The 27,123-nt window shown below is 46.1% G+C and overlaps 1 long non-coding RNA gene across 1 annotated transcript; it reads left to right on the forward strand.

Moving 5' to 3' along the window:
* The first annotated feature begins 1,319 nt into the window (after positions 1–1,319).
* LOC111738689 lies at positions 1,320–11,767 on the forward strand. Its single transcript, XR_002779941.1, has 3 exons — positions 1,320–1,400; positions 1,649–3,344; positions 11,573–11,767. It is a non-coding gene; the product is annotated as an uncharacterized LOC111738689 (long non-coding RNA).
* The last annotated feature ends 15,356 nt before the right edge of the window (positions 11,768–27,123 follow it).

The raw sequence follows: 27,123 nt of genomic DNA on the forward strand, positions 1-27,123 counted from the left end.
AGTAGTAGAATTTCAGAGTCAAAGAATATACATAAAAATAAAGCTTTGAATTGCAAAGGACAAAACATAATATCAGAAAGATTAAAAATGGCTCTTGCTACACTGCACCAACTGACCTATGTTGATGCCTCGCATCTATCTCTTCCACCAGGCAATAAGTTCCAGCAAGGCAAAAATCTAACTGTCTTATTTATCACTGTATCCTTAGCTTATAGCACCATGCCTGGAACACAGTGTCAATATATAGTTGCTAGAGGAAAAGAGAGAGAAGAAAAAAGAATTATTTTAAGTAGAGGCTAGTGCTTGGGTACGATGACCTTGGAGAGGTTCTTCTCACCCAAAGGTCCTGATTCCATGACCTAATAGAACAAGAACTCATTGAGCCCTCTAAAAAGTTTCCAAAGTATACCAGAGGGGGGAAAAAAAGAGCAACTCAACCCCAAGGTCGGGCTGTAGGGGAGTGAGCGTGCTTCCTTCTGAGACAAGGAGCCGTATTAGATGCTACTCTCCCAGTTGGCCCGAGTGCGGACAATCTTGCGGAAGCCGGCCTCTCTCTATTCCAGGAAGGGAAAAGTTGAGCTGGAGAGGAAAAGATGGTCCATCAGGGGAAAAGATAATCAACCCTCTGGCCTCCTTTTAGCTTTAACTAGATCCACATTTGCTTTCCAGCTTGGCAGAGCGATGTTGACAAATGCCTTTCCTTTCCATCCAGATATTCCCCAGATGGCTTCAGGAGTCCCTGAATAGTAGGTTTTGGCACAAACTTACCCACCAGATCTTCAAGGGGTCTTATCCCGAAGTAAATTCAATAAAACAAACTGAACGAGTCCTTGACACTAGCTACAATTTTCTCCAAACTCCAAATTGAGGCATGATGCACTTTTCAAAAATGGAAGCCACCATTAGGTCCTCAGTAAAATTTGTTGAATCTATGAATACATGAAGATAGAGTGTTGGAGATGTCGGAAGAGTTTGAGAACTTCTTCTCACTCAATTTGATAAAACCAAGTTTGAGAGGAGGAAAGAGAAGGAGAAAGACTCAGGACTGGAAGGTGGGTAACGCTGGATGGGAAGCAGGAGAGCAGTGAGGCAGAAATTTTCCACTCTCTGGGGCAGAGACAGAGAGAGAAAGGAGAGGAGGAGAGGGCAGGGGAGGGCAGGGGAGGGAAGCAGCGGGGAGGGGAGCTGGGGACACGTGAAGACCTGTGAGGCTAGTAGAGCCTCTTCTCCCTGAGCTGGGAAGAGAGCATGTCTACGCCCCCGTGAATGTCCTTCATGGGAAAGGCAGGTCTTCTAGAGGAAGAGCGTGAGTCCAGGAGAGGCTGCCTCCTGGGAGGTTACGGAAACGGGGGGCTGCGGGCAGGCTCTCTGGAGAGGCATTTTGGCAACAGTTTGCCCTGGTATGTGAAAAATTTTTCCTGCTTAGATGGCTGGCAAACATTTTAGAGGCAAAATGGTATTTATTAACAGAAAATATTTGTCAAGTACTGTTCTCTCTCCCCTCCCTCTGTTCTTTTCTTTCTTTTCTTCCTTTTCTTTCTTCTCTCTCTCTCTCATTCTCTCTCTCTCTCTGTCTGTCTGTCTGTCTCTCTCTCTCTCTTCTCTCTCTCTGTCTCGCTCTCTTTCTCTCTCATCTTCCTTTTCCTAGGGTGGAGGACTTCATCAACAAGCTTCTTTCATCTTCTTTTGCGGTTTGGATGGTTAAGCCCGGCTTGAAAGAAGAGGGAGATGGCTTTCAGGGAAACGCTGGGCCCTCTGCCCACAGGATGGCTTCCTTCTCTACATGCAGGTGTCAGCTTTCTGTCCTGGGAAAAGCCCGGACTGATACGGAATTGTCTTTCCAGAAGAATTCCTCTGTTCATCCTGGCATGGGCTTGGAGCCCCACCTGGGTCTGAATCTGTAATTACTATCGGTAGTGGACTTTCATCTTTTTGAGCCTCCATTTCCTTTGGAGTGAGTGAAATGAGGTGGGGATAATACTTATCTCTTGCCATAGTTGTGAAGATGAAATTAAAAAAGTGTACATTAAGTGTCTGGTATAAGGTCTGGCCCAGAGTAAAACCTTAATGAATGTTATTTCTGTTCCTTCTGATACAGGACAGAGACCCTGATAGCAATCCGCTCACGGAGTTACTAAACTAAGGTTCAGAATATGGTGGCTTTGGGTATCAGTTAATAAAGAAGTAAGACTCAGGCTTCATAAAACCTGCACTTAACCAGAAGCAGCAAAAATAGATAATGTTTGAGAGTTTACGAAGGATCAAGTGTTCTAAACACTTTACCGCTGTTATACAACCCACACAACTATCCTACTGTCATCCCAAGAACAAAAGTCATAGAATGGCTGAACCAGCATTTGAACTCAGCCATCTGGTTCCCCAACCTATTTTCTGAACCATGGTGAATGTTCCATCAGTGCAGTAATGAAAGGGAAACACGAAATCACATCCTAGAAATTGAAAAGACTTGAAAGATAAGCTGCTCCAGACCTGTTTTGCAGAATTTTGGGTCAGTATCCTGCCACCGAGAAAGAGGAATGATCAGATCTATCCTGGGGAAGAGCCTGCTGCTCAGCCACACTGCCCTTGAGAATCACAGGTCTTAATTTAAATGCCCAACAGGAATTTAACCCACCCCCAAAACCCCCCAAAAATTCGTAATCACCTTTGATTGGGTATTGGCCACGAGGGAGGCATCAGGGCGTGCATGTGCCATGGTGTGTGTGTTGGGGGAATGAAGTGGAAATGGGAACAGGCTTCTGGCCATGCGAAGCTCATCTTTGTTGAGTTGGAATGTGGCAACTACAGAAACATGACTCCAGAAACTATTACTAGGCTCTCTATGGAGATACAGAGGAAGAGGGACCTGTGCCCATGTCTCTTAATGGATCAGGAAAGACTCATTTGCAAAGACCCTAAGAAAACATGGGCTGGGCTCTATTTTTTCCCATCTAGGCAGAGCCCAGCCATACCTGTATATATGGGTACAGCCATACCAGTTCTTAAAAATATAGAAAACCATCTGTACCACTTGGTAAATACCCACTAGTGCCCCTGGCCACTCCACTCTCTCTCCTTGCATGTTCGAACCTCCCTTAGTCCAGCAACTAATGAGTTAACACACACCCCAGCAGAGGGCCTCTGGAAGCCTGCTCTCACCTTCAGAGTTGACTATCTGTTAAGACCGGTCTAAGACTAAAGTCATTCTTCCTGTTTTTAAATAGTTCGAATATCGCCCCCAGACGAAGCTACTCAAATGGAATGAGGCATCTAAACAGAGCCACATGGGGTTCATCCGGCCCGGGCCCCCTCCTGGAGAAGTCCTGCAAATGAAATCTGAAGAGGTAAGGGATGCAATTTAGTGGCCAGGAGAGTGAGGGTTTGAACTAAAGCTCTGATTAAGGGGCAATCCTCCTGCAGCATGCCAGCTTTTAAACACAGGGCTCAGGCGCCTTGCACATCCTTCTGCCCTCGGCTGCCCTCTGGGCCCCGCCCAGAGACAGACTCTGAGCACAGGCCTCGCAGCCAGCGGCCACATTATTAATACTCCTTGATCTGTTCGACTCCCTGCAGTTCCCCTGCCACAGGCGCCCTCCCCCCTCTCATTGCACATGCTCAGGGCTTACGCTCCTAGACAACAGGAGCTACAAGAATGCAGGTCAGAACAGTCGCAGAGGGCTCCCCAGCAACTTGTGAAATCCTCTGCCCACCAAGGTCCTCCAAAGGTCATCCAGGCAGGATCGAGGGTGAGAGGCTTCCACTGGGACCCAGACATTCTACAGGGAAAGAGATGCAATAACTTCTGGGGGATGGTGTCCCATATCTTGTGACAGTTGGAAAGGGGTTTCTTAGTCTTCATCTCAGTGCCTCCTATTCAAAGAGAGAAAGAGCAAATTGGGACAGGGAGGAAAGGGAGGGAGGGAGGGGCAAAGCCCATTCACCTTCCCCTATATTGCTATGGAGATGCCGGGGCCAGATGGCGGCTCATTTGACGGGAGCTGGACCGTCCTGGAGGCACATCCGGGCCCCCCGCCTTCTCAGCTGTCTCACTCTAACTTCTCAGAGCCCAGTTTCCTCGTCTATAAAATAGGAATAATAATAACTCAGAGTCCTCGTAAGGATTAAATGAGGCAATGAATGGAAGGCTTCTACCTGTGGAACTATCGTTAGTTCCCTCTCTCCTCCATCACATTAAGTTGGGCAAGAAAATAAAAACTGCTTCCCTAGTCATGAAAATATTCATAGAGTAAGTTTGGGCGTTTTTTTTTTTTTTTTTTTTTCTGCCTGTTACATTCTTTCTGCAATATTTTTACCTGGTCTTTTCTTTCCTTGGCTTCCCCACATCTGGTCCTCCCCTGAGAGTAAAATAAAAGAGTGAGCGATGCCCAGACAGTCAGGACATGGGCCCTGAAGCCAAGCAGACACTTCAGAGCACATAATTTCTGCCAGTCTGTACTTCATATCAGGAGCCTCCCAAATGTTCACAGTGTTTAAACCTGGAACTTTCACTTCTAGGAATCAAAATGAAAACCTTTAAAGATTTAAAGATTCAAGGATTTAAAGATTTATATGCAAGGATATGAGATGCGTGTGTATACCCCTACACACATATATTTGACAAATATTTATTTGACATTTAGGTTGTGATACATATGTTGTGTCAAATAAATTATGCTAAATAAACAATTTATGCTAGAAAACTGTCAGCCACTAAAAATTCAATTTGGGAAAATATTGAGAAAGTGAGACTCGTAAAATATAAAGTACAGTGAAAAGTCAAGACACAGAACCATGTTTATGGCATGGTCTCAAATATCCAATAGAATGTGAATTCTGGTCAGTTCTAGTGTTGGAATTGGATGTGAGTTTTATTTTCTTCATTACAAAAGTAATCCATGTTCGGCGTAGAAAATTTGAAATATGCAGAATGGTATAACCAGAAAAGGCTGATTTTAATTTTAAAATCTCTTAAAAAAATGGTTGGTTTCCAATCAACCCACCAAAAACATCAGCTCCTCTACAACCTGCTCCCCACCTCCAAGGTTTGCAGTGCTATCTTCTGTCCATACCTACACACACACTCACACACACACTCACACACTCACACACACACTCACACACACACACACACACACACACACACACACATATGCGCATGCACATTCACAGGAACAGACACATGTATGAGTGCACACAGGCACAGAGCACACCCCAATATTTCACCAAGCCGCACATTCAAGTCCCTTGGGGGAGTTACAGGAGCCTGAGGTCAGAAAAAGTTGCCTGATAGAAAGAGAAAAAAGAAAAATATAGAAGGAGGTGGGGGGAGGGGATCATGGGGACTTGTGAAATGAGGTGGGAGTAGGAATGGGCTTCGGGAATAAAATTCCTACTAATCGTCATCTTCACTGGGAGAGATGAGCTGAGAGTCTTTGTCAGAGGAAGAAGAGTCTATGGGGTGGTTGGAGTGGTTGCTGCTTCAAGAAAAATACAAGCAACTGTCTGGGAGGACTTGGGGGTTTGCTCCCCAGCACCAAATGTGCCAGTTTTCTATTGCCTGATAACAAACAGCCCCATGACTTAGTTGCTTAAAACAGCAACAAGCATTGCTGCGCTCATGCGCCTGCAGTTTGGGCAGGGCACTCGTCTCGGCCCCGCATGCTGTCGGCTAGGGAGCCTGGACCGAGGGCTCCAGGATGGCTCCCTCACAGCGTTGGCACAGTGGTGCTGGGCGCTCAGCCAGAGCCATGGGCTCAGGATGTCCATTCCTCTCCACGTGGGCTTCTCCTCCCCATGGGCTGCTTTGGCTTCCTCTTAGCATGGTGGCTGGGTTCCAAGAGACAGGAAGTGGAAGCGCCAGTTTTTCAGGGCCTGGGTCCAGATATTGGCACAGCACCTCATCTACTGTATTCATTTGTCAAACAGTCCCAAAGCAGTCACAGGGAGAGGGGAGGCAGATCTCATCCCTCAAGGGGAAAAGGGACAAAGAATCTGGGGGCCACGTTTCAAAACTGCCACAGAGGGGCACCGACAAGGTCAATTCTGGAGGGCTCCTTCAGGCCAAGCCGGTTACAGCCTCGTGCCACTCATGAGGTTGGATGGGATGAGAGGTATGTGGTGAGTGAGCGACATCGCACTCCGTCCATAAAGCAGCAGCCTGCTCCGGCCTGGGAAAAAGAAGGCCAGTTTCTCTCTTCGGCCCACCTCCCAGCCCCCATGGCACGGACAATCCAGCCTCTGAGCTCCCACCCACCCACTCTGTCCCTAAGGACTCCAAACAATCTCCTGTCCCTGATAGTCCTCGGGGCCTGTGTAAACAAATGGAACGTGCTGAGACTCCTCAGAGCCAGTTCTAAAAACGAGAAGATGTCAGGGGCCACTCAGATGTCCCTGGCAGGAGAATCAGGCTGCTTTTTCTCCATGGGAATGATGAAGGGACAGAGGAATGAGGAGGGGGAGGAGGGAGCTAGTGGTGCTTTGTTCAATCAGTGTTCAGCTCTGTGGGACTGTTCTCTTGGGACTTAAACTCCCATAAGCTTCTGACAAGGGACCCTACAGCGGAGTCCAGCCCCTCATACTCAGAGCACACTGAGCAAGGAAGAGGCCGGCCTGAGAAAGCTGGGGCTAGAACTCAGTTCTCCTGACCCCAAGCCAGTGCCCTCTCCATCGGCCCATCTCTTCGGGCACATTTGTGAGTGAGGCACTTAGACACAGAGAAGCTCATCTTGGATGAGAAAATATTTCCAATCCAGCTTCTCCACCAGAAACCCCCAACAGGGCATCTAAACATTTCCTCTAAGGAAGCTAGGAGCGAAGGAGAGATCTGCAAAGCCAAGGCAATCCAGTCCTTTCCCAAGCTCGGTCGGCATCCCACCCAGCCCCACCAAAAGTGAAACGTCTCCAAAGCCACCAGTGCCATCTTTTATAGAGGTGGGAATTGCACTTCCTGTGAATTGACACAGCCAAGGTTGATATGTCATAACAATGATGCTTCCACGGAATGGCAATCAGGTGAAAAGGATGAGGCGGGGAGCCGTGACACGTTTACAGGGAGGCCGCTTGTGCCCCCTCTCACACACACGCGCCACACCACGTGCCCTGTGCCCAGGGTAAGAAGCACAGCCTCCAGGCCGGGGGAGTTGCTAGCTCACTTGAGTGTTGTGGCCGGCACAATGGTGGGAAGATTGGCCCCTGAATCCAGGCGTCTGGGCGTAAGAGCCAGGGGTCTTAGAGTTCTATGACCACGTAGCTCGTCCCCCAGGTCACCCCACTGGGCTGTGCAAGTCGTAACCTGCCTCAGGGCACCCAGATGAAGGGCGAGTGAGGGCTGAGGTTCTGCTTGGGACAGACTTGCCCAGGCACGTCCCTCTCAGGCAGCAGAGACCCTGTGCCCCACGCCCTTCCCACTGGCAAGCAGAATCCATTCTCCCAATATTTCTGGTTTACGATCATTTAACAACTCTGTATCTATTGACAGCCCTCTGCATCTGTGGGTTCTGTATCTACAGATTCAACAAGACATGGATTAAAAATATTTGAAAAAAAATGTTGTGTCATTGCTACCACATACCAGGTAGTTAGGACTAGGATGGTTGCGCCTATCCCGAACATGTAAGAACTTTTTTATTCTTGTCATTATTCTCTAAACAATACAGTGTAACAACTATTTACATAGCATTTACACTGTATTAGGTATTACAAGCGATCTAGAGATGGTTTAAGGTATACAGGAGGATGTGCGTAGGTTATATGCAAATACTGCGCCATTTTATATAAAGCACTCGAGCATCTGCGGAGTTTGGTACCCGTGGGGGATCCTGGAACCAATCCCCTGCAGATACGGAGGGACAACTGTACAATATGTGCCTGGAACTGTTATAGACACTGGAAATAAAATGAAAAACCAGGCAAACAAAATCCCTGCCCTGCGAAGCTGACGATCTCCCTGAGGAGACAATACAATGTGCGGGGGTGGGGAGAGCTAGGAAGACAAGTAAAAAGTGGAGAAGGGATGGAGAGCGTTGGCAGGCTGCTTTCGACAGGCTGGTCTGGGAAGATATCTCTGAGGAGGTGACATCTGAACGGAGACAGGAATGGAGCAAAGAAGCCATGAGGAGACCAGGTGGCTGCAAGACCCAAGCCGAGGAGGTGTCAGGTGTCGATGCTCTAGGTGGGAGGAGTTTGGTATTTCAGCAAAAAGGAAGAGAAGTAGGAAATGAACCTGGAGAAATAACCAAGGGCTCCTGCTCTCTCTACACTGGTGTAGAACAGGGGTCCCCAATTCTCAGGGTGCAGACAAGTACAGGTCCGTGGCCTGTTAGAAACCAGGTTGCGCAGCAGGAGGTGAGTGGTGGGCGAGCGAGTGAAGCTTTATCTATATTTGCAGCCTCTTCCCCAGCACTAGCACCACCGCCTCGGCTCCACCTCAGATTATCAGGCATTAGATTCTCATAGAAGCACCAGTACCCGGTGCCAAAAAGGTTGGGGACCGCTGGCGTAGAATCTCAAAGGAGAAAGATGTGTCTGGCATTTGTTTGGTGCCGACTACGTGTCAGGCACCTGTCTTATTCAATTCTCAAAACCACCCTAGGTGGGCACACGTAGGCTCAGAAAAGCTACTGGATTATACAATATTTCGTGGTGAAATGGGGATTTGAACCCAGGAATGTATGATTTCACAACCCATTCTGTCTCCGCTGTGGCATGTTGCCTTCTGTGAAACAGGTTTTTTCTCTAGAGAACTTTTTACTGAATTACTGAATGGGGCACATTGACCTGATGTCTGAGCACTGGACAAAACCATGGCAAATGCCTGCCCTTTGGGCTTCAGCCTAGACACGTATAGATAACAGAGACTGGCTCTAACCTGTGGCCGATCCCTCACCTGTGCCTTCTACCCAGGGTGTGGAAGGGCTGAGGTCTGCGTGGCCATGAGACACCCTGACTCCAGCACAGAGAGGAATGGGGCTGCTCGACAGGTCTACAATCTCACTTCCTCAGGTCCCTGGGCCTTTGAGTCCCCTCTTTCCTGGAACAAAAGGAAGACTGAGAAGGCAAATGAAAAGCTACCCAGAGACAGAGCAGAAAGCATGGCGTCGTTTTCAGAAGTGCAGAGTTCTGTGTTAATTGTACAGTCATGCCCCCAGAAACCTTTGTTTTTTAGAGTGATCATCCTTGAAAATCAAGATCAAAACACCACCAAGTGACTGAGATGGAATTAGCCAACCATATTCTCTCTCTTCTTCCTACTGTGGAAGGATTGAGGGCCAGGCCAGAACAGCACAGGGGCTGGCCATGTAGAGCCCAGGCCTTGACATATTTAATCAGAAAGTTCCAGCATGGTGGGCAGAAAGGACAGATTGAAGCCAAATTTCTTTAAATCCCAAACCACCAGGCCTTGTAGTCATGCTGTCAGGCTAGATTTGGGGAAGGTTGTTGCTTAAGACAAAATTGCTTCCCTGCCAGTTCTGAAGATTCAAGATGTATTCTCCATCTATGTATACAGAAAACTTTCTACCAAGCTTTCTTTTAGTTTTCTTCCATTCCTCTTTTTCTTCCTTTAGTATTTCCTGATCTGTGCTCACGCCTTCTCTCTTTTCTTCACAGTCAGTGCAAGTGAATATTTTTCTTTGAGGTTCATGAGGGAATTTGGCATCTGGGAACCTGGCTGAGGTATAGGCATTTCTAATAACTGAGCTCCGTCTCAATTCATCATCCTGCTCCTTTGATTACAACCTAATCATATGCAAGGGCAGGAATACTTTCTACTGAGGCATCAGCCTTGAGAGAGACATCTTCCCAGCTATAATAGTCTCTTCCTTGGTTGTTCAGTTCAGAGGCAACATCAGGCATCACCAAGCAAACATTTTAGAAACACCATGCTTCCAGAAAAATAAATAGGATAATTTTAAATAGACATAAATCATAAAATTTGCTCTTAGTTTCTCTGGAAAAAAAAAAGAGCACTGGAGTAAGTCAATCTGGGATTCAAGCTTCCAGGGTAGGATTTAAAAAAACAAACAAACAGGTGAGTCCAGTGTTAGCGATGGTTCAAGCATGCATCAGCTTCATGTGTTAAATTCTTTTTCTGATTCAATGCACTTATGAGCACCCTATGCCCGCCTTAGAATAGACATAGAGTAGTGAAAGATGCTTTGTTATCAAACGACCCTGGTTTCGAATCCCGACTCAGCCACTTACCAGCTGTGCATAGAAAAAAATTTCTCTGAGCTTCAGTTTCCTCAATTATAAAAAAGAGACAAAAATATCCAGCTCTCAGGGGTGAAAGGATTCAATGATGTAATGTCGTAAAGCCCTTGATAAAGGTTAATTTCCCTCATTTCTACATTGTTGCCTTAGGTGCATGAGAGAGATGATTCAAACAGGTATTACCACACCCTGATCATCAGGAAGATTACAACCTAGTTGAAAAGACAACACTTAGCAATATATAATAAACTGCCAAGTTGGTGCCGGGTTGGAAATAATCAAAACACAAATAGTAAGGGCATAAGGGGGATGGCCTGATTGGGGATGCTTCACAGAGGAGATGGGCCTTGAAGCGTTGGTAGCTTGGAGCAGAGCTGAGGCTGGTATTTCAGGCCCAGGTATGGAGGGAGGAACCTAACTGACATGTTTGTGTGAGAGTAGGAAGACAAGATAAAGCCACACAGAATGATACGGCAGGGGTGCGGGGTGCTGGGCGGGGGGCGGGGGCAGTGCAGGGCATGCTGTGGAGACAGTGGGAAGCCAGGGAGAGGCAGGTGGGCATGATTTCATCAGAAATGGGCCTAATTGTAGGTTCTGATATCATGAGATCAGAGTTTTATGGAGTGAAATGCTGAAAGGCACGCAGGAGATGTGAGTGGGGGAATCAACAAAGGAGGGGATGGGGAAGGAGGTTTGCCAGCGCTTGGATGTAGGGGATGGAAGGGAGGAGGAATCAGGGGTGACTCCTGGTTTGAGTCAGGATAGCAAGGGAAATCTATTGTCAATACTGGAGACTGAGAAGTTAAAAACGGGGTTGTCTGAAGAAGAAGGCCATCTGGCCACTTTTGGACAAGTTTATGCGAGATAGCTAAATAAGAGCTTGTGGGCGTAGCTGTCTCCAGGGAGTGCACACTGCTGGAGGGCAGGGCCTGGTTCCACTTTAAGTCTTCCCCTTCCTCACATTTTATTCCAGCACCATTTCCTGCAACCTCCACTGAATTCATAACTACGTCCTCCTGGAGGCAGGAAGTAATGCAAGCTGTGCAGAGGGAGCCAGAGGCATGCTTAACACCTGTTTCCTAAGTCTTAGTTGAGTCCCTGAAATAGTCAGCTTGTAGTCCCCCAAATGTCGTTCAGACTCTCTCGCCTTTTTGCCAAAGAAAAATAAGAGTTTCTGGAAAGAACGTGACACCATATCAGGCAAAGTCTCATGTCTTAGGGACAGTCAATGCCATAGAGAATCTTAGACTCCTAAGGTCACTCGGAGATGTTCTTTACATGCCCTTAATAATATCTTTCCTCAGTGATGCATATGCCAAATATCTCCTCCCAGTTGGTAACTTGCCTTTCTTCTTTCTTTAAGGTACCTTTGGGCAAATCGTCAGAGGTAACTGGGATGGACCTTCCCGCTCATGCATTCTGCCTCTGGGAAAGCCACCCTTACGCGCTGCAGTTTACCATAGCTTCGGCTGGCAGAGCTGAATTGCGAGATTCTGGGCACCGGCATAGCCAGCAGGCCTGGAGACAGCCAGCATCAGGAATCGAGGAAGGGAGTTCCAGATGGAAGCAGCAGAGTGTGAAGATGCTTGACTGGAGGCCAGCCCCGGGGCGGGGGGGAGGGGGTGAGGTGCGGGGGCTTGGAATGCCCTAAAAGCTTCCAGACCAGTGGAGAAAGTCTGCTAGGAAAGGCTGAGAGCATCAGCACGCAGACCCAAAGGAACGTCTGGTATTCAGTCCCTGTGTTAATAAGATTTGGGGAATTATAGACTCCCCAGGATTGAAATCGCCCTCACCCTAAAATTCCCATGTCCACCCTCTAGCCTACTGCCAAGATTACCAAAGCAGTGTTTCTTGAACAGAGACAGAAATCCACCACAACTCTTGTCATTTATTCAAGAGCCCCTAATACCTCAATTGCCTTCTATGCAATGTCAAGAAGGATAGGAAATCCAACTTCAGATTTTTCTAGACAACCAGCAGGAAAAAGATAAAACACAGAGGCAAAGATTTACACCAACAAAATGAATAAAGTTAGAGAACAGGAACGACTCCTCAGGGGTCTGAGAGGGTGTGTGGTACAGACCATACTCTCTAAAGTGAGTCTCAGCGTCCTTTTGTGGAAGAGATACCCACACTGGGCCTCAGTTTTCTCATCTATAAAATGAAGAGATCATTCTCTGTCTTGCCTTATTGATATCACAGAGAGTAAAGCCCATTTAAGATGCTGAAGACCTTGACATGTCGAAACGACCTTTCACCCCTAGATCATCTTCCAGAAGCACAAGATGGTAAATGGAGCCAGAGCCATCCGTAATGCGCTACCAGACTGTGCTTACCCTGTCAGCGGTCAACGCTCCTCCTGCTTTCAGATGACAACCTACTCTTCCCACCAACGGACTTGACCATTCCCAAGGTTCTGTGATTCCAGCCACTCCTAGACCACTGCCCAGCAGCCTCCTTCAAAGCTCCCAAGTAACAGGTGCCAAATCCCCCTGGAGGCAGGGACCACCACATGCCCAAATGGAAGTGAAGAGGGAACACTGAGGACTGGCTTAGAGCCAGGAAAGTCTGAAGCACCATCTCAACTGGCAGGTTTCTAGTGCAGGCCTAGAGAGGCCCTGAATCTCAATAAGGTGTCTCAACGGGGACTGGGGGGAGGCTAGAACTATCCCTGCCTCAACTGCAGCAGCCCTGATGTTGCTATGTGCATACTGGGGTGCTGTATACACTTTGCATTTGCAAAAGGGGTTCTGTGGCTCTTACTATGTTTATATGATTCTATAGTAATATATTTTATAGATAAAGAAACTAAAGCTTAGAGAGGAAAAATTAATTGTACTCAAGACTTCTTTAGAATCAGACACCAAATTCCACAGAATTCTACTGGGAAAAGTGCTCAGCCTGCTGACCCCAAACTAGTATAACACACACATAATCCCATCTACCCTTATAATCCTATTGCTTTCTTAGCTCTCCCCGTTCTTTCAATTCCTAAGTACTCTTAGGACAGGGAGAGATGCTATTTAGAAAAATGTCCCCTCTATATCCTCCCCCTAGGAAACCGAAGACCTTCCCCTCAGCTCTGTTTTGTGCATTCCCCATTGTCAACACTCTGCACTATTGGTAGATCTAGATTATTAACACCTTGAGGGCAGGGACCATTTCTAATTCCATAAATCTGTGTAGTCTCCTTGTTAAGCACAGTGCCAATAACTCAATTCACAAGTTACAGCAAGAAAGGTTGGGAGGAAGGAAGGGAAGAAGACACTTCTCCTGCACAAGCATAATCCCCTGGTTTCTCTTCTGTAAATAAGCTAACTTCATCCACCGTTTTTCTCCCCTGGGTTACAGAGGGTGAATGCTCTAAGTTCTCTCTAAGGGGAAAGCTAGGCAGACAGATTTGAAAACATTTAAAAAAAATAGGTTGGCATTGGAGAGGAAACAGCCAATATATTTAGCTACCCATGGCACGCCAAGGCCTTATTGAGACAGAAATAAGCACTGTAGGAGGAATCTCAATTAAATATTTTTCTAAATAGTCAGTTCTGGGCTTTGCCTGAACATGGATATAGAGCTGGGGTGAAGCATAGGACAGAAAGCCAAGAGGATTCTGAGTGGGGCTTCTGACTCATCTTGGGGGCTCAGCTAATGGCAACATAAAGCTGATGACCCTAGGGGTAGCATCCATGGTCCAAATAGGACCCTTTTCCAGGTACTCTCCAGAATCCCCTACATTGGAGAAACCCATCTTTTCCTCTACACCTATTCTTAAGTGCAACCACATATCTGAAATATTCTTCCTATGAGCTCTACGCAAACATTTCCATTAGTTGACACTCCGTAAGAATCTTGCTTCATAGAGAAAGTGTTCCCAGAATGACCTGAGGGAGAAAATTGGCATTTGGGGCATGGAACTCCACCACTCATTCCACTTATCAGAGGCATAGGGATGATCACTCTAAATTGACTGGGGTATGAGGATGAGCTCTCATGAGAGGCAGGGGGAGGATGAGAAAGGTTACCTGGTGGTGGCATAGGCAATCCAGTACAGAAACCAGATCTGTCTGCCAACGCATACACATGTGAATGAGCAAAAGTATCTTTTTTATATATATATTTGGGATCATACTGTTTTGAAAACAGCTTTTCTCACTTAAAAATGTATCATCAACATTTTCTCATGTCATTGAGTATTTCTTGACAACATGATTTTTAATGTCTATATAGCAAGTTCTCATTTGGAAGTCAGACTTAATTTAGCCAACTTCCAGCTGTTAAGCATTTAGATTGTTTCTTGTTATTATAACACTAAAATGAACACCCTCAGGACATAGCTTTGTGTTCATTTCTAATCTTTTCAAGAAGCAAGATGGCCTGATGGTTAAGAACGAGGGCCTCGCAGCTGTTCTCACTGGATCTCAATCCCAATGTCACGACGTTTCAGTTGTTAGACCTTTTTCAAATGACATAACCTCTCTGAGCCTTATTTTCTTTATTTGTAAAATGAAAATTTACTTGTAAAAGTAGTAATAATACTCACCTTATAGGGTTGTCCTGAGGATTAAATAAATTATTAAGTGTAAAGTGCTTAAAATGATGCCATCCTTGACACTGTCATCGGTTAAGAAAGTACTCAATAAACTTGAATTATTATGTCTTTGGGGTTATACTCCCTTAAGAAGAATTTCTGGATTAACAATGTATACATTTTTAACACCTTCAAATATTGCCCGATTGCCCTTCTGAAGGTTTATGCCAATTTACAGACCCAGGAGCAATTTGTAAAGACGTTGGGTTATCTACAATCTTCCTGGTCTCTTCTTTTAAAAGCAAGATGTTGCTTTCACCAACCTGGATTTCTCTGCTGTGGTAGGATTTATTACTATTGACCCCTCTTTCTTGAAACCCTCAGTTTTCTAGTTCTCTCTGTCTCTTGGGTTCGCCTTCGAATCTCTGATTGTTCCTCCGTTTCTTCTGTTGCGTGCCCTTTCCTGGACCATGTAATGCTGGATGTTTCCTTAGACTCAGGCTTCGGCAGTGTCCCCCTCTTTCTCCACACTCTCTTTCTCGGAGGTCTCATCCACTCCAGCCATCCCCTCAGCTTTCTAATCGACACCTCTAGTTCTCACCCCTGGCTAATATCTTAATCCTATGTCTTCATGTGGGTGTCCCACTATTTCAAATCTCCAAGTCTAATGCCAAATCCACCATATCCTGCCCCTCCACTTCCACCTCCCCCAGGCAAGCTCCTGGTTTCCACCTTCTTGTCACTGAAGTGTGAAACTTCATGGTACCTTGGACTCCTCATTCTCTAACATCTCAGCAGTCATCAGGCCAATACATAATTTTTTCTCAATACCTCCTGGAGTGTCTCTCTCTTTCCATTTCTAATGCTATCACTGTTATTCAAAGTTTTATCATAAGGTAGATCCTCTTGCCAACCAGCTCTCTCCCCTTGCACACTCTTCCTTTGATCAGCTTTAGGATGGATCTCTAAATGCCCAGCCACTCCCCTACCCAAGGATCCTCTGCAGTTCTCACTGCCTGAGTAAAGCCCATACTCCTCCATTTGGCATTCAAGGACTTCAAAGACCTTACCCTACCTCTATTCCCAGCCCCGTCTTCTGGACATTTTCTTTTGCAATTCTCTTTGTTTGGAATGTCCATTTGCTCTAAATCTTATCCATCTTTTGAATCATTCTCTTCCCTGAAGATCGCTCTAGTCCACAATAATAACTTGTTTTAGTTAGGACAACTGAGCTACAGCTAATAGTTTGAGAAACACTCAAACTGGCTTCAACCATAAGGATATTTGTTAGCTCCCATCAAAGGAAATCTGTAGGTAGAGTAACAAATGGGTTTGGCTGTAGCAAACACTTGTTAACCATCTATTTCTTTCTTCTCCTTTCCTAAGAGAACTTCAAGTTTGTTCAAGTCTCCACCTCTCCTTCACATAGCCATGTGCTCCAGGGAGGCTGACCTCATTCTTAACTTGAGTAAGTAGTGATTAAGGACGCAGATGCTAGAGCCTGAGTTCAAAACTTAGTTCTGCCACTCCCTCGTTGTGTGGCCCCCAGGGCGAATTATTTAAACTGTGTATTTCCATTTCCTTCTGTATGAAATGAGGATACTAATAGTACATTTCCCAGACCATTATATTTAAAGTACTTAGAACAGTACCTGGCACATAATAAAAGTTGTATTATAGAGCATTTGCTATTTTTGACCCCAACTAACATGATAAGACAATCAAACCATTCCCAGGCCACTTGCCATCGTCTGGTTTTGGGTTTGGGGTAGCGACGGGATACAGTGCTGGCCAAAAAGTCATGAAGGCCATCTGCTGGGGACCCTCTGGGAGAGATTATCCTAATTCTTAAGAAGAAGACAAAGTTTCCTTATCCTTTTATTTTCTCAACTGTGCCATATCCGAAGTCTGATGTCTGGGATGTGTAGCCGTTGTTGGTTAGTGATGTCATCGAGGACCCAGACTCTTATCTGTTTGCTCATCTCTCTCCCATGTGCTGGCTTCTTCCAGGTAGCAAGTTGGCTGCAGCAGTCCCAGCTATCATGTTTCAGGCCCATGACAATCAGAGACTGCCCCTCTCTGTAACTCTTTAGGAGCAAGAGAAGGTTTCCAATGAGCTGCCTCATTAACTAGAATTGTGTCTTTCTGGAACCAACTAAAAGCAAAGGAAATAGGATTTTTTGTAGCCCAATCAGGGCAAACCTAGAGCTGGGTGTGGGGTCTTCATCCCCTGAGACAATGCAGCTTCGAGTAGCATCTCCACCGGCTCTCTTGTCGACTAGAAGTAGTGCAAGATGAAGTAGTCCCAGAACGGCTGCAGGCAGCTGTGTGACTTTGAGCAAGTCATTTAATTTCTCTGGGTTGTGTGCTCATCTTTTACGTGGGAATAGGGACCCTATCTTGATGTAAGAATCCAATAAGAATTTGGGCACTTTGAGAGCCCAAAGTCGCTCTATAAATGTAAAGTGTGTGAATTTTAAGGGGCCGTTGTTCTCTTTTACAAGTTCACTCTTAGACAATAAAGCCAGCAGCCAGTTCTGGAAGTAAGTAAGGAATCTCTGTCTCCTTCCTCTCACTACTCTTTCTGGCTGGCTCATCTCACAATCCACTCTTAAATCAGCAGCCCCATCACAGGTCATCTGTCCATCTCCACCCCTGGAACCACAGGCCTCTTTTTGACTGGAAAATCTTTAGGGAAGAAAAATGTCCTGTCTCCTTCAGATGCCCACACCTATCTGCCTCAGACTTCACTGTCAGGAGGGCTGAGATGTTGCATTTTCATCTTGAAGCTTTAGGCCATTTTTCTTTTGACCCAATCTCCTGAGATCTGTAAAGGTCAGGCAAGATGGTTTTAGAAAGCAGCCATTAAAAGCATGAACTCCAGAATCAGGCAGCCTCTGAATTAGAATCTGGACTTCAGTGCTCAGTAGGCTGGTTGACCTAAGCAAATCACTTTGCCTCTGAAACTCAGTTTCCCTATCTTTAAAATGAGGTTACAAATGTTTACTTCATAAGGCTGCTCTGAGATAAGATAAAACATGTAAACCACTTAACATTGTACCTGGCTGTAGCAAGAACTCACCAAGCAGAAGCCTGACTTTCTATTGTATTTCTAACAATTGTTGAAGGAAATTCGAAGAACATAATTCTGGCTCCTTGCCAGCACTTGGGCAGACAGGAGCTCTGGAAAGAGATTAAGGAGATCTGGATTCCAGTCCTGGTGAGACTACCATGAACTGTGGAATCTTAGTCACCTCATTCTTCTCTGAACTTCCGTCTCTTGATCTATATAGTGGCAGGGGCTGCATGAGGTGACCTCTGAGGCCTCCCATTATGCAGACAATCACAAGGTTTTTTGTTTTGGGGTTTGGGTTTTTTTTGTTGTTGTTGTTGTTTTTTTTTTTGGCAGCTTTCAAGTTCTTCCATGACAAGACTTTCAGAGTCTCCTCCTGTCTATTTTATTTTCAATATTGGCTCCCAGGACTGTCCGAGCATACTCTAGGGGGCTCCTCACAGACACTGCATCTTCAGATCAGTGTGGCCTCTGCCCTTTCACTTCCCCCTGGGGCTCCTCCCGAATTTCCCGGAATGCCACCCCTCCCCTGTCCCCACCCTATGCCCCCAGGCCTCTGTGTCCTCTCGCTTTCTCCTTTCCTGCCAAAATTCCTGGCTCCCTAAGCCAGGTAGGAAAGTGGTTTAGTTTGACCCAATCTGGCACATTCTCAGAACCTCCCCTGCCTCTGGCACATTTTTTGTGTTTGGGCAGGACCCAGAGAGCTAGAAAATTCCTTTCCCTCCTTAGCGTGGGTCCCCATGTTGGCATACCAACAGCCCCAAATATTTAAAGCAATCATGAAAATGAGCTCAGAGTCTCTCGCCAGAGCCTTGAAAGGAATTAGGCTAAAAACAGGACAAAGGAAGAGGTGAGGCTGAATGGAAAATGCCATGAAAGGCACTGCCCAGCATAGCCAGGGCCCAGAGCCCTCCTCACTGGCTTCATTCATGTGCAGCCAGGCACTGTGCCGGGCACCAAGGATGCAAAGTTAAATGAATCATCATGCTTGCCCTTGAGAAGCTCTTAGTCCAGTTAGGGAAGCTACACAAACAGGAAACCACAGTCCAGGATGATAAGTATGGAGAAGATGCCATCAAAGGTACAATGGAGCCACCAAGGAGGGGGTCATCAGCTCAACAAGAAAAGGTCAGCAATGCATCTCCTAGAGCCTATGCTCAGGCCTGACTTAGGACAAGCGCTCATCAGGGTATAAAGCAGAAAACATGCTTCCAGGCAGGAGGGAAATAGCAGACGCAAAAGCACAGGAACATGAGACGGGGTAGAGGAAGGGAGAAAGAACTCATGAGTAACTGCTTTGTAAAGTGTAAAGACCCAGCCTCTCCACTGAATACGTTTATGCACATGTAATGCACAAGACAGGGAATGGAATAGACCCAGCCTTACAATTTAACATTTTTAAAAATGCTGACAGAAATGGACACTTGGATGCATGTAGACAGAAAGAAAGTCTTGAGCAGAAAGCCTTTATCATAAGGGATTTGAGTGTGAGCCAAGTATCGTGTGTTCAGGGGAGGGTGGCGGGTCTATGTATCCACATAGCAGCGCCTTTCTTGTGATCAATCCAGGGAGATCGATCCCCTGCTGGAGGGGAGATGAGATTTCCCAGATCACTCGTATGGTTGAAGAGAGTCACTTGGCAGGCTGAGAGAGCTGGCAGTTCCCCTAGGTACCTGGTACAGTGCAGGGGAAGGTGCCAAGGTCAAAAGCAGTTGCCTGAGCTAGCAAGCTGTGATTATGGGAGCCCCAGGGTCTCCTGGTCACCAGGAGGGGACGGAAGAGGTGAGGCAGGCCCAGCGCCTCCTCCTGCCAGAGCATTTCAAAGTCCTCAGGGCAGAGGTGGAGAGTAGCTTTGACTGCATATTGGGGTGCTGAGCAGCCACGGGGAAGCCTCTTTTGGAAAGAAATGAACAAAATGAAAGTGACATGAGCAAAACAATCATCAGGTGTTATAAAAAAGGAAATCTGTTATGAACAAGATATATGCTAATAACTGTGGTGTTATCATCACCATCTTTTTTATATAAATGGCTCTAATGTTTACTGCGCATCTACTATGAGCTAGGCTATGTTAAGCCTCATAGGCACTTAATCTTCACAACAACCTCAAGAGATTAGTATCCTTACCGATCCCATTTTATAGAGACAAAAATGTCTTCTAAACAAAGGTCGAGGATGCCCTAAAATCAGGCAGCGTATATTTAAAAAATGGACAGCTGAATTGTGTTCCCCCCAAATGAATATGTTGAAATTCCTGGTACCTCAGAATGTGACTATATTTGGAGATAGAGTCTTTAAAGAGGTAATTAAGTTAATGGGGTAGGTCCTAATCCAATGTGACTAGTGACCTGATAAGAAGAGAAAATTTGGACACAGATGGGTACAAAGGGAGGACCCAATGAAGACACAGGGAGAAGCCCAGGAGAAGGGCCTCAGAAGAAACCAACCCGGCCGACACTTTGATTTTGGACTTCCAGGCTCCAGAACTGTGAGACAATCGATTTCTGCTGTTTGAGCCACCAAGTCTCCAAGTTGTTATAGCAGTGCAAGGTGACTCAGACAGGAAGCCGTGGCCCAGGAGTGCCTTACAGAAACCAAGAAAATCAAGTCTGTTGGTACAGCAGCAGCACAGTTGATAGTTTTTTCTATGACAAGACCAGGGCTTGAAACCAATAGGATGAAAACTGGGGTTTAAAGAGATTAAAACACAAGACCTAAAACAAAACAAAGCCATCATAATCTTTATAGATCTTTATACACCAGATCTCCACGAGAGGTAGAGTCAAAGGGAAAGCCAATATTTCCACCTGCTTGAGAAGCAAAACCAGTGCCCCAAAGGAATCCACGTTCTCCTATGAAATGGACCCGAACCCTGAGAGTGGACCCCATGAGAGACATCATTAGAATGGGTCAGTCACTCTGTCTGGGCTCCTGGATTCTTGAAAGCAAGTTCATTTTTAAAGGCAAGAGGCAAAAATATAGTAGGTTTGGTTAAACTAAAATGTCTAGTCAGAGTGTAGGATGGGAAAGAAGGCTTCAGGAATTCCAGTTACCCCTAACGTAGCTACTGAGGTGACCCAAGTCATCCTGCAATCTGCAGTCATTAGGGAAATCACCAGAAGTACAGAAGGAGTGAGGTTTACAGGATGATGGGGCCTGAGATGTGGGGATGCATCCTGAAACTTTAAGAAAGTTGGATTTCTGCATTGAGAGCAGACTTTAAAATATGTTAGGACAAAGAAAAGGCTAAAGACAGCGATCCGAAATAAGGAGGATGTACTTGGGGAGGCACTCTGTGATCTGGGCTCCAAAGGAGGAAGGATATGGAGCTCTAAGGACAGAAGAAGATGCTTTTCCCCATAGACAGTGTAAGAGAGAAACTCAAGTTTGGTGGAAGCAAGCAGGAAGTTATCAATGAAGAGTTTAAAGCTGGAAGGGGAGCCCTGGGCAGCGCCTGAGAGGGGCATGTGCACGTGCAAGCGCGTGAGTCCTGGGACTTTAATTGCGGAGATTAATGACCTGGTCACACATCTCCAGGGAGAGGTCAGCCTAACAGAGCCAGAGCTAACAACAGCGGCCCGTGGAGAGGGCTGGGGGAATTCAGCGAGTGAAGGGGTAGCAGGGATACGGGGTCAGGAAAGAAGCCTGCTGGATTTTCAATCAGACCTATAGTGTCAAGTTTCAGTTCAAGTGATATCCAAATGTTTTGTATTGCTATTTTATCATTTCCACACTTACTTCCAGTAAGCGGAGCACACCATCTGCACAATGTTGGGCCAAAGAAATAAAACCCAAGAGGAAATTGCACTACGGTGCAGCATAATCAGTCCGATACGCCTGGGGTATTAGCTGAGACGTGTGTCTTCACTTATCTAAGTAGTAACGTCCTGATTTTCCAAAGCGGGGCATTGGTTTGGCAGAGAGGCAGCTCCAAATGAAGCACGGAGGGGCCGCTTTCCGGTCTCACTGAGCTTCTCTCCCTGCTCCGAAATCACATTTCTCCCCAGTCCCTGCAAATGTTCCTCGTGTGCTGACAGGCTGTACAGTTCAAGACAAGATACGAGCAGGAGTCCAGGTTTGAGCGAGAACCGAATAGTGCAGTGGGGAGGCAACGTGAGACAGATGTTAAGTGACAAGGGCAGGAGATGACCTGCCCGCTCTTCCCAGCTGTCTCCCTTCTTAGCCCTGCTGATGTGTCCTCTGCAGCCCGTGAGGGTGGTGGCCCATCTCAGGCAAGTCACATAAACTCTTCACACTTTAGTTACTTCCTATGAAAAGCAGGCTAATTAATGTCTAACTAGCAGGGCTGTTGGGATTGAGAAGGTGTTACGTAGGAAAAGCTGCTAACAGTACCTGGCACACAGCACCCACTCAAGAAATGCTTTGAATGATAATACTTATAGTGAACACTTATATCATGCTCACTACATGCCAGGAATGCTTTTAAGCACTTCATATATGTGACCAATTTAATCCTTCACAACCCTGTAAGGCAAATTCCATATTATCTCCACTTTACAGAGAATAACACTAAGACATAGAGAGGTTCTCTAACTTGCCTATGGTCACAGGGCTGGTGCACCTGGATTCAAACTCAGGCAGTCTGGCTCCAGAAACTAGGTGTGAATAAATAAATGACCTAATTGAACAGTTGATGTCTTGGTTGATGGATGTCTTGGTTGATGGATAGATCTCCATGAGCTTCAGTAAGTAGCCCATCGGCAACCTGAAGGTGGGAAGTTCGAATGCTGGCGTCCAGGCTGCCCAGCCGGTCATCTAATGTTGCTCTGCAGTGGCCTCCCCTGCTCTGAGTGAGAGGTGAAGTTCGCTTCCCTGCTGAGACAGGGACGGCATGCCATAATGTAGAAGGTCAGAACTGGAAAGGACCCAGAGGTCACTTAACCCCTAATTTTATGTTTGAGGGAACTGAGACATGAGAGGGGAACTGAGCAGCCCAGGGGCATGCAGCACCTGCTGAGACAGCCCATACCCATGCCCAGCACTGTTTTCACTATACCCTACGGCCTCTTCACACCAGTAAAGTCATATCTAGAAGTTGAAAGAGGAATTATGGATGAAAAAGCAAGTTTTAAGAACTGAGTACACTGCACGACAGACTGTTTTACAATGAAAAGGTCTTTGTTGCAAGGAAGTTCCTATTTGAGTCTGCTGAAGTCATCAGGCCGTGCCTCTCCCCCATGCCTGCTTGAAGGCACAAGGAGATCATAGAGGAGACAGGACACTGGTACAGAACGCACCCTCCTTGGGCCATTTGCTGTTTCCCAGACACGCATAGAGCATTCCACATTCCCATCCAGGGACATTTGCTCACGTTATTCCCTCTGCCTGAATCCTCCCACCCCGACGCCTGCTCCTCCATCAATACTTGAAAAAACATTCCCTAGCTTCAAGGGGGTAGGTCAAAGGCTGCCCTCTCTCTGAAGCAACCCCAACCTTCACACCCAGAATAGACTTTCTGGGCTCCAGAGACACCCACATGAGCCGGACCTGGGTATGAATCTCCATCCTCTGCTCATCTGGGCATAACTTTGGCAAGTACCTTAATAGTCGCTCTCTTTCCATTTTCCTGCTTATCAAATGGAGAAAATAACAATCCTCTCCTTCAGGGTTTATATATACATGAGATTAACATAGAGCACAGAGCCTGGAACTCCATAAATGGCAGACATGATTGCCTCCCTGGGAGGTCTTACTCCACATGCTGTTTTGATTTGTGGTTGTTTGGGTTTGCACGTGATCCCTCCTCCTAAGGAGATACCTATCTTGTTGTCAGGAACTAGGCCAGGTTTATCTTTCCACTCCCACTGCACCCTGAGCCCTGCACAGTCAGTGCTCAGTGAGCATGTATTCAACTGAACTGGACACAAACATGATGAGTTCATTGTAGCCAAGAGCAAAGGGTTACAGCTTTTGTAAAAAGCCTGTGGTGACTGCCTTTCTAAATAGGCTTTAGAGGTTCAGGGTAGAAATGGAGAGTGGGCTATCACTCTCAGCTCTCATTACTGGTTTTCTTGTGGATGATAAAAGCAGTAATAATAATAACCTCCACCTAGTGAGGACTTCAAATAGTCCATGTCAGGTTCCTTGCACTCTCAAACTCATTTAACGTTTACTAAAATCCTGTGAGGTAGACATTATTATTCCTATTTGTAGATAGAAAGACTGAGGCTCAGAGAAGATTACGTCACCTGCCAAAGGCCAGATGCCAAATGTACAGCTGAGCTAGGGTTTGACCTCAGGGCTGTCCGACTCCCAAGTCCAGGCTCCCATGTCCGGGGGTCTGAAAACTCCCTCCTGCCACCTGCCCTGGTTCCCGTAAGGCCATCAAGTTAAGAAGGGTTTTTACATTTTTAAATAATGTATGGGGGGAGGCATAAAAAAGAGATTAATATTTTTTGATGTACAAAAATATGAAATTCAAATTTCAGTGTCTGTAAACAAAGCTTTATTAGAACACAGATACATCTGTTCATTAATGTATTATCTGGCTGCTTTGTGCTATAACAGAAGAGTTGAAATATTTGCAGGAGGCTGCATGGCCCTGAAAGACAAAAATATTTACTATCTTTACAGAAAAAGTTTGCTGACCCCTGCTCAGTACCATGCTGCCTCTTACAGATAAACCTCCTGCAAAGACAACTTCCCTTTCAGAAGTTTTGCTACAGAAAGAGCGCCTACCTCTGTAGCAATCAGTCTTGGTCTCAGATTCTTTCTCTCTGTGTGCTGAACCAGTGGGCTCTCCCAGCTGTCACCTGGCTCCCAATGCAATTTGAAAGGCAGAGCTGAGGGCAGCCTTTAGACTCTGCCAGGCAGGGACAGGCCAGAGCAAGCCTGGAAGGAGAGAGAAAGGGATTTAGACCCAAAAGTTAGCTCAACTCCTTTAACGCCTTCACCCCTTGATTCATGATTTCCTGCTATATCTTGTTCAGTTGTGAACATGCCTGGGCCCCAGGCAGGGTCAGGCAGGCTGGAACCAATGAAAGTACAGGGGCCTCATGCCCCATGATGTTTTATCCAGCCTCCACCCTGACCAGCCTGCAGAGGCCCATCTCAGCAGAACCCTCCCTGCCGGGCCTCAAGCAATTTCCTCCTGTCTGAGCCTCAGTCTCCTGATCTGTAAAATGAGAGGTTGGTCTGGCTATTCCAGTCTCCACTGCCCCACACTCCTGTAGAAAGCAGGCCTTCCCCTTCAGATTGCATACACACTCTAGGAGATTCTACACCAGCCTTTGCTTTTCCTATGGGGTGAGTTCCAAAGAGCAGGTTTCACTCTCTGTGGCATTCTTTCGTTCAGCAAAAGCTTTTGAGCACCAGCTGTGTGTCCAACTCTGTGGAGATACAAAGGAAGTAAAAGTAACAGCAGAGCTTTCGATTTGTTTCAGGATACAAGATGAGAAGCTACAGGACAATCCCAGCAAATCCAGACTCTATGGACAATGCTGAGTGCCAGTTGTACATTTGGCATGCTCCACGTGTGTTCATGGCCATCCATGCTTTTACTGAAACCACAACACATTCCTGTGGCCCAGGCATCATTAGACCTATTTACAAATGAGGAAACTGATACTCTGAGATGTTGCTTGAGATCAAAAAGCTGTTAAGAGATGAAGCTTTCACTGCAGGTCTCACTGATTCCAAAATCTATGTATCTTCAAAAAAATAGGTCTGTAGGTCTGCCCCTCTCAATCAGGGTGTAGTTGGCTGCCTGAGTGGGTACAGGAAAGGGATGTTTAGACAAATTTCTTTGAGGAAAAAAACATCTTCATAACCAGCAGAAAGAGCACTAGACTAGCAATCAAAAATTCTTCTAGGCTCAGCTCTGCCTTTTAATGAGTCATATTACCCTGGGTGAGATTTTCTTCCCTTCCTGGGTCTCAGTTTCCCCATCTATGAAACTACAGTGGAGAAACTGGACAAAGTGTTCTCGAAGCATCACCACACTCACTGCTTCTCACTGTACTTGCTTCACGGATGCTGCGCTTGGGCTGCTTGGGCACAGGATTCGTTGGTTCAGCTCTCGCCCTGAGTTGCAAAGCTCAAACTTGGTACCTATAACAGAACCTTAAAAAGACAGAGAAGCCTAATAAAATTCAGAGTATTGAGCTATACGGGTATAAACCACAAAACTAATTTTTTAATGGAGATTAATGTTATGTAGATGCTGCCTTCCCTTCCTAGTTCCATCTGCTTGGCTCTGGTGGAATTCTCTTTCTAAGAGTAACTTGGAACTCTGCTGAATTTGAGTCTTCAGAGCCTCCTGCAGCAGGAGACAAGAGACAAGGATGTTGAAAAGGAAGCTGGGGTAGAGGTGGGGGTGGCAGAAGGAGGACTGAGGACTGAAAGATGGGGAGGATTCAGGCAAGTGACGTCACGAAGGTCCACTGCAAATGGTGCAGAGAAACACTACATAGCTCTTTCAACTGCCTCCTGGTGGAGCCCTGGTCTGGTTCCTATTAATTAATTGCTTGATTATTGATCATCCTTTAAATCTTATGGGCTGAAAAATAAAGTGATAAAAGAAAAAAACAGCAAAACTATTCACAGATTTTCAGGTGGAGAAGAACAGGAGAGAGCTTCTAACTTGAGGCGCTCACCAGAGTGGGGAGGAAGTGCCTCGTGGAGACTTGCCAGCAGCGCCCTGGGCTCCTGCTCTCTGGGAGGCTCTCCATCATATTGAGCATGTCCAAATGCTCGAATAAATGTCTGCATAATCTCCACAGCATATTTCCAATTTAGCTTTTGAAGTGGTTTGACTATCCGTAACTTATTAAATTTATGGTTGCTTATGATTCCTTGGTATTTTAATAATTGTGTTCCCTGGAATTCCTGAAAAATATGAAAACCTCAACTGAAAGTTGTTTTCATAAGAAAATTTTAAATGCTAAATTTAATTAATGAAGATGATGAGAAGTTTTACATAAACGTATATTTTGATCTTACAATTTCCTTTTGGTATCTTCATTTTTCGAGTCTTAAGTTTCCTAACACCTGCAAAGCTCAGAAGTAATAGGTACCATGAGCTAGTGACAGCAGAGGTCAAACGCATCCTCATGATTTCTCAATCCAATGCGCCCTGTAGATTAGGAATACCAGTCTTAAAAGGGCAGAGAGCGTGCGCTGCCCTATACCAACCTCCCCGACCCCAGCCACTGGTTCCTGCCCATTCCCACCTCCACAGGAGGGGATGGGAGCTGGGGATCTAACACCACTCCCTCCTCACCTCCCCACCCCTCACCCCTGCTCTGCCACACCACTCCTGAAATAACCTGCTGTGCAAGGGGCTGCCCTCTCC

This window comes from Pteropus vampyrus, unplaced genomic scaffold (assembly GCF_000151845.1).
Source record: "Pteropus vampyrus isolate Shadow unplaced genomic scaffold, Pvam_2.0 Scaffold42, whole genome shotgun sequence".
NCBI lineage: Eukaryota > Metazoa > Chordata > Mammalia > Chiroptera > Pteropodidae > Pteropus > Pteropus vampyrus.